General features: G+C 35.9%; 1 protein-coding gene across 12 annotated transcripts in view; it reads left to right on the top strand.

Moving 5' to 3' along the window:
- NBEA (neurobeachin) overlaps positions 1-13,230 on the top strand; it is a 562,035-nt gene that overhangs the window by 411,215 nt on the left and 137,590 nt on the right. The window lies entirely within an intron of this gene.

The following is a 13,230-nucleotide window of genomic DNA, read 5'->3' as shown; positions in this document are numbered from 1 at the left end:
TGAGAAAGGCATTCATTTATTTTAAAAAATATTTTTGACGCACCTGCTAGTGCAAGAGACTGAGCCAGTGGAACAGTCAAGAGAGTTCAGACAATACCGCCCTGCCCGCTGGAGCTTAGTGGAATGGAGAGACGGGCAGAAATCAAATAAGCACACAAATCAGTGTAAACTTACAACTGTGAATGTGCTCTCATTGGGGAATGTGATCCGGTCAGCAAGTTCAGGGACGGTTTTTTGAGCAAGTGACTTTGGGCTGACCTGTTGAAGACATCTTGCCATAAAAAATTCTAATTTATTTTCTTTCTAAGAAACTGAAGATATTTCACATATGCTTTGAGCTCAACATTTACAAACATAATGAAACTTTGTACTGATAATATATTAAGTAAGAGAACATGTAGGAAAAGGCATCTGGAAAGAGACATAATTACAATTTCACAGGAGAGTTTCAGGCTTACTTTTAGGCAAGGTTCATTGACAGGAAATAAGCTAGTAACTTCTAAAACTCTTTTTTCTTGATTACATTCTCTCTGAGTTTTTTCTTTTCTTCCTTCCACAAAGTTTATTCCACAATTGATCTGCTTACCATGTGGAAGCAGATTGGAATCTCCCAGTGCTGAATCCACAGTATGATGGAACCAGCTCCTCTGGGGGCCTGTGAGAGCTGCACACTTAGTGGCATTACTTTGGTAGCCTGAAATCCGACGTGCAGGGAGGATTTATACAACAGAAATTGATAAACCCCACAAATTAGCCTTACCACCCGTCTTCACCACCACCGAGGTGTTTAGCAGCACAGCCTCAGTCATGTCTGATACAGTACGTAGGATTTGGGCCTACAAGTAGATTTGGGGAAAGAGTCTCTGAACTCGCACAGATTTCTTCCATTGCTCTATGGGAGCTGGGAATGGAAATTAGAAAACATAAAATAAAGTTTGGTGTTATTTTTCTATTAATTATTTTAAAATTTTTGAGCAAATAGAACAGTTAAAGTTTGGTTTCTCAGTGTATAAAGGTTTAACCAATGATATCATTTACCTTTTAAGATAATAACTCTTCCTCACGGATAAAATAATGATTCTCTTTCGTAAATGATTGTCTTTTGCATGTAAATGTTTACTGGTTTCCAGTGTAATCACAGACAATATAAATTTGAAGGTACATTTTTAGACTACACACTAATGACCTTTATTAATCAGTCTTTATTTTGTTTCTTATAATGAGTCAGATTTTTGTTCATACATTCATTGTTTTTTCTGAATGTAAAAGTAATACTTGCTGAATATTAAAATTTAGCCAATATACAATAGTAAAAAAAATTAAAATTACACATAAACAACCCAGAGATAAAAATTAACATTTATAATACCATACTTTTTAACATAGTTACGCACATATAGGCAGACATATTTTTATAGATCATGGCACATAGATTATTTTGTAACCTTTTTCACACAGTATAATATAGGCATATTTCTATATCAATAGTTATTGATCTGTATCATTCTTTTTAATGGCTACATAATATTTCAATGTATGGATACAATATAATAACCAATCACTAATAGTTAAACATTCTTTTACATTTTTTCTCCATTTTAAAAAAAATGTATAATTTTTTGAATACCCTTTTGTGTACTTGTTCACCCATTTTCTTAGGATGCATTTCTAAAGGTAGAATTGCTGGTATTGCAAATTCTTAGTTTATTTCATTTTGTTTTTGAGGCTTTTATACAAGTTCCTTTCCAAATTTCCCTCCAGAAATTTTATACCAATATATAAAGTAGCATATAAGACTATTTATGTAATTGCTCCTTTAACGTGAATATTATCATTCTAACTTATTTTTGTTAACCTGATTAACTGATCATCAAAACAGTTTTAATGAGTATAATTAAAAATCTTTATTTCTTCATACTTTATACCTTATAAGCTTAAAATTGTCTTAGTACAGTAAAATGTTAATGTGTTGTCCAATTTTGATGATTCCCTCAGAGAAAGGAACGAGAACTGATTTAAAATGTGCAAAATTTAAGTAAAGGAATGAGAATACAGCTTTAGGTTAAAGAGCTGGTAAGATGTAGTTTGTAATTATGCTATCTAGGAAGAAGGCAACCAATATGAATATTCTTTACAGTTGGATGTGGAGATATTTCACATTCTTTATCTCCAATCATAAATGAATATTTGTTGTAGAAGAAACATTTTGGATTATAAAAATCAGAGTGTGGAACATCCCTACTATAGAATGTTACCAGCTAATTGAAGTTAGAAAAACAACAAAACAACCAAAAACACTATGCAATCCAAGGAAAGTATATCTGTAGCAAAACTGAGCCGAAAGCCTGCCACCTTACACAAAAGGCGCTGTGATTTTCTTCCTGAGTAAAATAATACGCATCTTACCAGTTCTTGACTAAATCTGTTCCCCTTCCTTTCCCTGAAACTTCCTAAAGCTTCAGATACACACATACTCTCTCTCTCCCTCTCTCTCCTACACACACACACACACACACACACACACACACACACACACTTATCCTCCTAAATATAACTATCCCTGAAATATTTCTCTAATGTTGCTGGAGCTAAATAGCACATAGCCCTTTAGACTGAGCATACTAAAGTAAATATATATATATATGTGTATATATATATATATATATATATTATTTTAAACAATGTTGGAAGAGATCAGAATTCAAAACATTTGTAAAAGTTACTTCCACGAAGAGACTACGCTGTCACCATACATAGTTTATATTTATGTATACTATATGGAAAAATAAGGAGTTGAAGGGTAAATAATAAAACTGGAGTATTTAAGCAATGAAAACTAAGTGATTATACTTCTAGTTCAGAATTCTTACTTATATTTCTCACTTCCAATTCTCAGATTCCAGAATACATTGTTTTGATATAATTAAAATTTTAGATTAACGACAGAGCATACATAGTGAGCTAGTCTTTAAGTACCAAAGGTCCAAGGCCAAATTTCTGCCACTGAAATATTAGGTAGCTATTTCTCAGTCTAACTCAAACCCTCTATATCTATTATCAACTAAATTTTTTAAATGCTAGTTTCACCTAAATGTTTGTATTCCCATGGACATGGTAAGCAGGATTCCAAATAAGAGTATATGTTTTATTTAGATTCTGATCTTTTTGAATTCAATTTAATTTCAAACTTAAATAACTGATAAGTTTGAGAAATCAAATTATTGTAATCATTTAATACCAGATCCATATTAATTCATCAAATTCTTTTATATATTTCTAATTTATCTATTAAATTTATGTCTGATTTATTATTATTTGTGGCAGTCATTTAAATGCTAAGGAAGATTTTGCTAGATTTATAAGTCTGCCTTATTAGGTTTTTGAAGTGATTGCGAAACAAAATATACTAATTTAGCATGAGTAATTTGAAATTCTTGCAGAGACTATGATATCAAGATACTACGGTTAAAACAACCCAGGTTTCCGAGTTAACCAAACTTGTATATAAAACCACTTAACTTTTTGGATTTCCAGTTTCCTCATCCAAAAACTGGGGCTATTAAGACCTTTACTCATTAGGATCTCATCAGACCTTTGGAAGGTTTAAGTTATATGTAAGGACTAGGAAATGCCTAGGACCCAACAACCTTTAGTGTTCTGCCCCTCACTTACTCATTCCCTGCAACACCGTCGAAAGATAAATCCTAGGTAGATCACCTCATACATTTTTAGAGTTAGAATTTGTGATAAATTATTTCATTCCAATTCTTCAATATAAATAAGGCCCTGAAATGACTTGTCACAAGTCATATAGCTAGTTAGAAGAGCAGCCTAGGTCTTTTGATTCGTAGGTCAGTATCCTTAACTCTAAACCATTTGTCAAATTATAAAACCACTGCCATAGGGTTAGAAGGAACTTTGTAAGTCATCTTGTCTAATTGCATATTGCAGGACTCTCTTCTTGAACATCCCTGTTAATATCCATCCATCCATTTTGAATGTTTACAGCAATAAGGATCTTCTAGCATGTTTTTCCCCCTAGAGCTATCTCCAGTGACTTCTTCGTCTCTTAAATCCACTCAATTTAGGTTTTGCTTCCAGTATTTCTCTGAAATTGCTTTTGTCAAAGTCACCAATGACCTCCATTTTGCAAAATCTGCAGGCTAATCTCCATTCTATTTGCGTAATTTATCACACCCTCATCCTGAGTCACCCTCTGGTCTCCCCTTCCAGTACACCATACTCCTGTTCTCCTACCTCTCTCACTTCTCCTTTTCACTATCCTTTGCCAAATCCTCTTCTCCCCAACCACCTAACTTAGAATGCCCCAAAAGCTCAGTTCTTGGACGTTTTTTTTCTTTTTACAATTATTCCTTTGGTAATCTCATTCAGTCTTGTGGCTTTAAATATCATCTATATACTGAAAACTCCAAAACTCATATTTCTAGCCTGAATGTCAGGCTCTTACATGCAGATGTCTACCTGACATTTTTGCTTGAGTGTCTAATAGATAAATCAAACTTATTGTGTCCAATTCTGAACTCCTATTTTCCTTTTCTCCTGCCCTCCCCAACCGCCCCCACCCCAGAAATTACACAGTCTTTCTTATCAAAGTTCCTTGCAACTCTATCAATCCGATTGTTAATGCCAAAACCTTGCACTTATCCTTGACTCCTCTCTCTATCATACCTCATGCCTTTGTCCCTTAGCAAATCATATCACCTCTACTTCAAAACATATCCAGAATTTTACCACTTCTTACTAATTCCACAGATACACGTGGGCCAGCCTCTTCTGGGTATTCTTTAATTTTAAATGTATCTCTCACAGTGTAATACTCAGAAATGGCGTGATTTAACATACTGTAATAGAATTGCTATATCCTTTTTCCGTCATAATAATTCAACCTAGGATTGCAAGGATAATTTTAGTAGTTATATTACAGTGTTAACTAGAGTCAACTAAAACTCCAATATCTCTTCTATATTAGTTGTTGCTCAATAGGTATGCCCATCTAAAATAACTAAGTGACTGTCACTTATTGAGCACCTACTTACAAAACTATGTTTCATTATTACTACAGCCATTCAAGAAAGGTATTATGATCTCAATTGGTAGATGAGAAAATAGAGGCTCAGAAAAGTAAAGTAATTAGCTTAAGATCAAAGAGTTAAAAATTAGTGGAACTGACAGTAGAATTCAGATCTATCTAACTTTAGAGCCCATTCTTGGTCCACTACCTATGAAAGCCTGGAGATGAGAAAGAACATGATACATTCAAGAATTTGAAAGATGTTCAAAATACTGGGAGGGTGTACAGGGTAGTATGCTGTCAAGATTCAGACTAGAGAGGGTATTGCCCAGTTTTGAGGGAGATTATAAATGTATTTGAGGAGTTTACATTTTACTGCCAGGCATTGGGAAGGGGAAACGGTTAAAGTATTTCAAGCAGATTTACTTTTCCAATCAACAATTACTCTGACATTAGTAGGAAGAACAAATTGGATGACAACAATGCTGAAAGAGTTTTTGGTGGATGGATTTGGTAGATTTCAGGAATAAAGTGGCTAGAACTTGGGAACTGGTTGGATGTGGGAGGTGAGAGAGAGGATGACTCCCAGGTTTCTAGCCCAGTGGTCGATGACATCTTCTGAGAGTGAGCACTGGAGGGAACTAACGTTGGGATGGGTCTAGACAACATAAGAACTTTACTTTTAGAAATAGTAAAAGGTACATGGAGACATTTATGTGGTAATGCTGAAAAAACATTTGAATATATGGCTCTAGGCTCAGGGGTGTGGAGGTCTCAGCTGCAGGTAATGCTATGAGATGTCAGAATATGATGGTAACTGAAGACATGAAACTGGATAAGCTGAATGGAGGATTGCTCTGAGAGCCCCTAGCTAAACTGGAGTTCTGCTAGCAGCTAGCAACCTTTCCCTAATGGGAGATGAAGGGGAGCTGGGTGTGAGTGCTTATAGTGTGCTTTTCAGTGCATACTACTTTTACCTGGCAGACGGCCTAATGCCTAGTTATCTGACCCACCACCAGAGAGTCCTCACAAGAGGAACCATTTATACTGGCACATGCCCTGTGGCTCTTGTGTGACCCATGTCCGGTTTACACCTGCCTGACCATCGCTCTGGGGCTGGGAGCCCAACTTTGAATTCTTCCCAGCATCCTAGGGAAAACCCAGCCTGGGGTAGCCCATGATTCTTCAGATGGAAAGCACAAATTCAGTACACCACCACAATAGGACAGAAGTGCAGGGATTTATTACTAACAGATTCTGGGGCAGGGAGGACACAAGGAGTTAAGAGGGCAGTTCTCTGTCCTTGGGTCACATGAGGCAGCAATGAAGAGTCAGGAGAGAAAGAGAGACAGACAGACAGACAAACTGACTGACACAATGGCAACTAGCAGTATATATAAGGGAATAAGGGGTTAGTTTAAGTTCATGGGCAAATGCTTGAATAGTCCATTCAAAGGAAATGGTGGGAAAACTGAGAACCCAGTCTACTACGCCAGAGAACAGTCTCTAAGTTCTTATATTTGGCCACCAGCATGAGCCATTTGGGTGTGGTGTTCTACTTCGAATGCTTTTGCTGTCTCATTCCCTGTTACAAGGATGCCAATCTTTTAAAGACAGAAAAGAAAAGAGGTGTTTACCATGAGCATTTAAAGGATACATAGAGAGCTAGTGAAAAAAAATCAGGAGAGTGCTAGTGGACGTCAAGAAAAGATTTTCAAGGAGGATGACTGGTCAACAGTGCCAAATCTGAAGGGGTCAGCTAGAGAGAAACTGAAAATATTCATTGAATTTAATAAGGAGATAATCAGTCACTATGGAAAGAGTTGTTTCAGCAAATTGTGAAGGGCTTCATGACAATCATGTATTTTTATTTTTCAAGCTGAAGTGAAGACTTCATTCAAATTTATTAAATTTCATCTTGAAGACTTCAAAGTGCCTTCTATCTCATGATTTTGGATGTCAAAAGATCTGACCTAAACATGGAATTCTACTGGGGATTTTTCCTTTTAGCCACTCAAATATGTATTATTTATTCTAAGCATACTTCTGAAAACATTTGAAGTGAGTTTACACCAGAGATGACTCCAGAATTTCTATGTAGAAGAGATTAAGATTGCGAGGTCAAAGGGGAGTTGAAAGCCCAATCTGTAAGACTTGTCTTAAAGCTATGTGTTTTGTGCCCTGTGATAGAGATCAATAAAGATAGCAATGTGTTCTGGAGAGGTTTTTATTCACAAATTAAATCAGTGTGAGGAAGTACACATGCAACCCCACACAACCACTCCTTCTCCTGTCATGCTCGACATGATTAGGAATTTATGTAGCACCCATGACATGCAAATAATATAAATACTTCAGTGTCCATTTCATATTCTGACTTATTTTTCAACTCTGTTGTCCCTACCTATCCCAGTAGAAGTCATCCTTCTCGGAGTGTAAGCATTAACACTGAGGGTCTGCCATGTGCCGTCCCCTGCACTAGGGTGTGTGGGAATGATGTTTAGCCAGTGTGAGTACTGAGTTTTGCACAGTGTCACATGTGACTGTTCTTTGATGCTGAGAAAAAGAAACTAACAAAAATGAAAGAAGAAAAATAAAAGAGGAAAGAAGGAAGCATTCACTGAGCATCTACTAGGTGCTGAACACTATGCTAGAAACTTCCATGTATAGTATCTCATTTAGTCCTTACAACTTTGTTAGCTACTCATGTTACAGTTGAGAAAACTGGGGCTTGGGAAGGTCCAGTAAGACTAGTAACTTTTCTAAAAGGTACATGAGAAGTAAGAAGTAAAGCTGAGGTTCTGGCCCTTGAGGGCTTATTAATGTGCAGGACTCTTGCCCCCACACATTATGCCATCTTTCTGGGAAGTTAGTTTTCCTCATTTTTAAATCTCAGTCCCACTATGACTTCTTCTTTTTTTTTATTTGTATATATTTTGTTCATTTTACTTGTAGTTATCAAATATTTTGTCAATAATTCGTCATCACATATGTTTGTATAGATACATACATGTGTTATATGGAATATATTGGTATTTATATTAACTTGTATTACACTTATGACTTCTTAATGGATTTTCACATAACCTAGTGACAAGTGAAAAACAGTAAAATAATAAAATACAATGGATTATATATGCACAGTTCAAGTTTGCTATTGAAGGAAATGTGTGTTTCTTTTGAAATAATTGTGGTCAACTTAAATATAGGCAATCCCAGGTAAATACTCAAAAACTTGATGCATCTCTGAAAGTCATGCATCAAGGAGCCCTGCTCCTGGTTACCCATAGCAGGAATGGAACGGTCTTCTCTTCAGGAAGGCATTTTAAAAACCTCAATTTCCAAAAAAGCTTGTCAGACTCGCCTTTGTCCTGAACTATCAGTGAAAGCTCATGGTTTTGCTTTTAGTTTGTAACACACATTAGTTGCACTACAGATACATGACAGGAAGTAAAATTTTAAACACACAGCTGCCCAGTATCAAATAAAATCTTGGCTGAGTGAAATAGTATTTATAGAGGAGGATCACCTGAAGGTTGAAGAGTCCGTTCATTCCTATATATTCCTAAATAGTCTATAGTCCTGGATTAAATCTGATTAGCAGAAACGATGCACCTAGACCATGATGTTGGCCCCTGTTCTAGTTAAGTTTCTTGGTTACACGGAACAGGCCTTATTCAAGTCACCTCAAGAAATAGAGGCTTTACTGTAAGGATATAGGTATATATGGTCTGGAATTTAAAAACTAAAGAACTAAATCAACCCTAAGGACAACCTGCTCTCTCTGTCCCTCTTTCCTAAACCTCTTGGTCTGCTTATGTCTGATGTTCTTTTCTTCTCTCTCGGCAGGTAAGGTTTCTTCACTTATTCATAGCTTCGTTTCCCTCGTATTTTCAGTTTGCCCGAGTCCTGTCTTGGCTCCCGTGGCCTCTCACTACATCATAGCATTTCAGCTTCAGTTCCTACTGCCAACTACACAGTTCTTTCTGCATTTCCTATTCCCAGTTCTCTACAGAGAGAATCTGACTCACTCAGCTCACACTCTCGAGCTAGGCCAAACCACAGACTCTTGGCAGGTTCTGGACGGGCTGCGTTGATTCAGCCTAGAGGAGGTACCTCGTGGTCCTCAGAGGTCGGCCCCTTCCACAAAATCTGTGGATGAGCCCGTCTCTGTCAGCAGGCAGGCGAGGGCTCTCTTGTACTACCCCTCTGTGGGACTGATTTTTCTAAGTTGTGCTTTGGGAAATGCTGTTATATTTAATACATAAGCCTTGAAACTCAGGGTAATGATATCATTGAAGACATTATTCATTACACTATGAGGTGCCCATTTTTGAAAACCCCTAGCATAAATATATTTCTAGTTTTAGTATTAGGAATAATTGTGCAACTATTCCTGAACTGGTTTGTTTTTATCTTATTAACTCTGTAGTAAAATTATTACTTCTTTTTCAACATTGCCTGTTGGGAGTTCACAAATTTGTGGCCTAAACACAGGAAGTTTAAATGACTCTGTGGTATGCTTTTTTATTTTTATTATCAGCCTTACACCTGGATGCATTTTCGTTTGACCTTGTTTTTTCATATATTTCTAATTTGAATTGTATTTTATATATTCCTGTAAGTCACTTTACATCTTTTCAGAAGCAAGATCTAGACATAAATTATATATATTATAAAACATTAAGGGATATGTTAAAGGTTCTAGCTAGTTTTTAGTTAAATGTGAGCTAATTTTAAAGAAATGGACAAATAATTTGAAAATATTAATGTTACATTTTTCTAAATTTATGTAATTCTAAATTATCCAGCTACTTTTTTAAAAACAAAAATCCCATTGGGCTTAGAAATATCTTTCAAAATAAAGTTTGAGATTAGACAAGATTTTATTTCACATTAATCATTTTTTGACATAACTATTTATAACAAATTCTTGTCATGGAGAAGGTAAATGTGTAATGAAATTAATATACATTTTAAATTGTTTTCACATAAACTGTATTTCTAAATAGCAGCCTCTACCCATCCAACAATAACATACTCCTAAAATTATTTATTTTTTCCCCCAGACTCTACTTCTTGGCTACTCCTTTAAAAAAAAAAGTAAGAAAGAAAAAAACTGACATCAATTTTATATAAAAGAAGCCCTTGAGGTGGAAAGTTAGTGAGGGCTGCATGGGTTTATAGCAGACAAAATGTCGCTTACATTTTGCTGCTCAGTAGTTTGATATACTCATTTGCTGATGCGAAATGACGAGGGCTTACAAAACAGGGTTTTGTTTTTTAGCTGCCTGTAGACCTAGTGGGGCCTAACAGAACCCAGTCAGCAGGTCATTAACTCTGGAGAAAACAGCTTGCATTAATATGCTCTAATCCGGTATAATTAGTCAAATTACTGCACGCCGACCAGCTTGTCATGTGTTGTCAGACTTGGCATGCACACTGGGTTGCCTGGGTCCCTCTGGAATGCCACCCTCAATCAGGGAAAACTGCTCATTTGTAGTGGTCTTGAACTCTTGATGGAAAAGCCTACTAAAACAGTGGTCATAGAGGAACATTTATTAATTCTCTGAGTTAAAATATTTTGTCACCAAAAGTAATTTAGTATTTTGGTGATTGAAATGAGATCTTTTAATTTCTACTGTTTTCTGTATCTATGTAATACTCCAAGAGAAATTAACAAAATGAACAAAAAAACAGATCTAAAATAATTGCCAGTTGATCATCTATAGCTCCAGTATATGGAAGTGTGCATTTGTAAGTGTTTGTGTATGTGTGGGTCTTTTTCCAGTAGGGTAAGAGGTTATTAAACTCTAAAAGGGCCACATTAGCATAAATTTACAAGAGCTCTTGTTCTGGAGGCATGATAAAAACCTGTGTTACCTTTGCATTAACACTGAATTGCTTGTTGTGCTTTTGGCAATGACAGATAAGTCAGTGTAATTCCCCATTGCAACAGAAATGATGCTCCAGATTCCAAACGCATCCTGAAGATGTCACTGACAATAATCTTCAAAGAACGGCCAGTGAAAGTGGGCTGTATGTTTGTAGGATGATATACTGCAAATGACAGGAAGAATTATGTGAGTGAAGACGAATCTGTAACATATTATTAAGCAATTTCACGAGAATAACAGGGATAAAAGGATAATGGATGAGGGTGTCATTATTACCTTCATGTAGAGGGAAAGCCAAAGCAAAGGTAGAGAGACAAGATTAATTGAGGAAGGGTGAAGCATTCATTGCTCATCAGCTCTTTTGTACTCTTTGCTCCTGAAATTCCAGACTAGGGGGAAAAAAGGTGGTCAGAGCTGCATTTTAATGCATCTGGCAAGGAGTAGAAAACTGACAAGGCACTTTCTAGTTACCTCCCTTTTTATCAAAAAGCACATGATGACTGTTACCTTTTGACTGTTCCAAAATCACAGCAAATATCCAGCAGGATGTTTATGTGTGTTCATAGCAGCTTTCATTATTAGTTACGCATTTAAAAACCAAAATTACAAAGTTTCAAAATGCAATTTTTCCATGCATTGTCAAAATAATTGCTCTTTTAAAGTTAGCGATTCACATTCAGTGATAAAACATTTCAAAATCCATTATATTATTATTTTGATTATTCTGAGATCATTAGGTCAAAAAGGTAATATATTTTATAATCAGTTTTGACTCTTCTTTCCACTTTCTAAGCACATTTCCCTTTCATTTAGTAGCTGCCTTTTTTATATAATAGTAAATATATTTTCCCTTCATTAAATGAAGAGAATGAATAATTAAAAGTTTAAAATGCTAAAGTCTTCATTTATATGTTTTCCTTTCTTACCTGTTTCTTATAACTTCTTCTCACTTGGCCAATTATTCCAAAACACATATTATATCACCTACAATAAGATGCAATTATAGCAACCACTGTCCTTCTGTTTGCAGAATAGTAACATAGGTGTTTTGCTGGAGTCTAAGAAACCTTTTGGGACATGAATTCCCTTCTGATTGTAATTTACTCCTGATACAGAGTTAACCTTAAATGTTGCAGAAACTTTAAAAATACATATTTCTAGGTGCTGAGCTGGTAGGAAAATCACACGATCAAATTAAAACATACATATGTACCCAACGGAGTTGCTCAGACTCAAAGATTATTTTGGGAACAAGAAGCCTACATTTTATCCTTCTCTACGTAGCGGGTCCGTGTATTCAGGTGTCAGTAAGAATTGAGAATCATACAAGTTTGATATCCGTGTAACAACCAATAGTTTAATGTGTACATACGTATACAGACATGCATAGCAGTAATGTTATTAAATTTTACATGTATATACCACCTGGTTACTGGTTATGCTGTCTTTTTATTGTATAATAATTTGCATGCTGTCTTTCTGTATACCTATCATATTTGATCCTTAATAGTCATTTGTTTTTTTTGTTTTTTTGTTTTTGAGATAGAGTCTCACTCTGTTGCCCTGGCTAGAGTGAGTGCCGTGGTGTCAGCCTAGCTCACAGCAACCTCAAACTCCTGGGCTTAAGCGATCCTACTGCCTCAGCCTCCCGAGTAGCTGGGACTACAGGCATGCGCCACCATGCCCGGCTAATTTTTTCTATATATATTTTAGTTGGCCAGCTAATTTGTTTCTATTTTTTTTTAGTAGAGACGGGGTCTCGCTCTTGCTCAGGCTGGTCTCGAACTCCTGACCTTGAGTGATCCACCCACCTCGGCCTCCCAGAGGGCTAGGATTACAGGCATGAGCTACCGCGCCCCGCCAATAGTCATTTGTTGATGAACAAAACTAGAATTCCTATTTCAGTTCTATAAATTCCTATTTCAGTTCAGAAAACTAAATGAGTTTACCTAATTAACTTCATAGTAATTGATACTTCTAAGAATAAAACCATCTTCAGACACCTCATCCAATACACTTTACATTTGCTATTTGATTTTTAAATTTTTTATTCATGCTACATTCTGTTTTTTGTTATTTTACTTGTTTTGATATACATCTTATTAATTATCTTAAATGTTTCTTCACTAAAGGAGCATCCTCTGCCTTATGTTTTCTGTAGAGTAAGGGAAAAGAAACTAACATTTTCCAAGTGCTTAATATGTACCAGACACCATACTAGGCACTTTGTATACATTATTTAGTTTAATATGTACAACAGCTATAAGTGAGTTAGATATCATTATCATCGCTTTATAAAAG

The sequence above is a fragment of the Lemur catta genome, chromosome 13 (genome assembly GCF_020740605.2).
Source record: "Lemur catta isolate mLemCat1 chromosome 13, mLemCat1.pri, whole genome shotgun sequence".
In the NCBI taxonomy this organism is placed as follows: Eukaryota; Metazoa; Chordata; class Mammalia; order Primates; family Lemuridae; genus Lemur; species Lemur catta.
The sequence above is the reverse complement of the archived record's forward strand: the minus strand, read 5'-3'. Positions and strand labels throughout refer to the sequence as shown.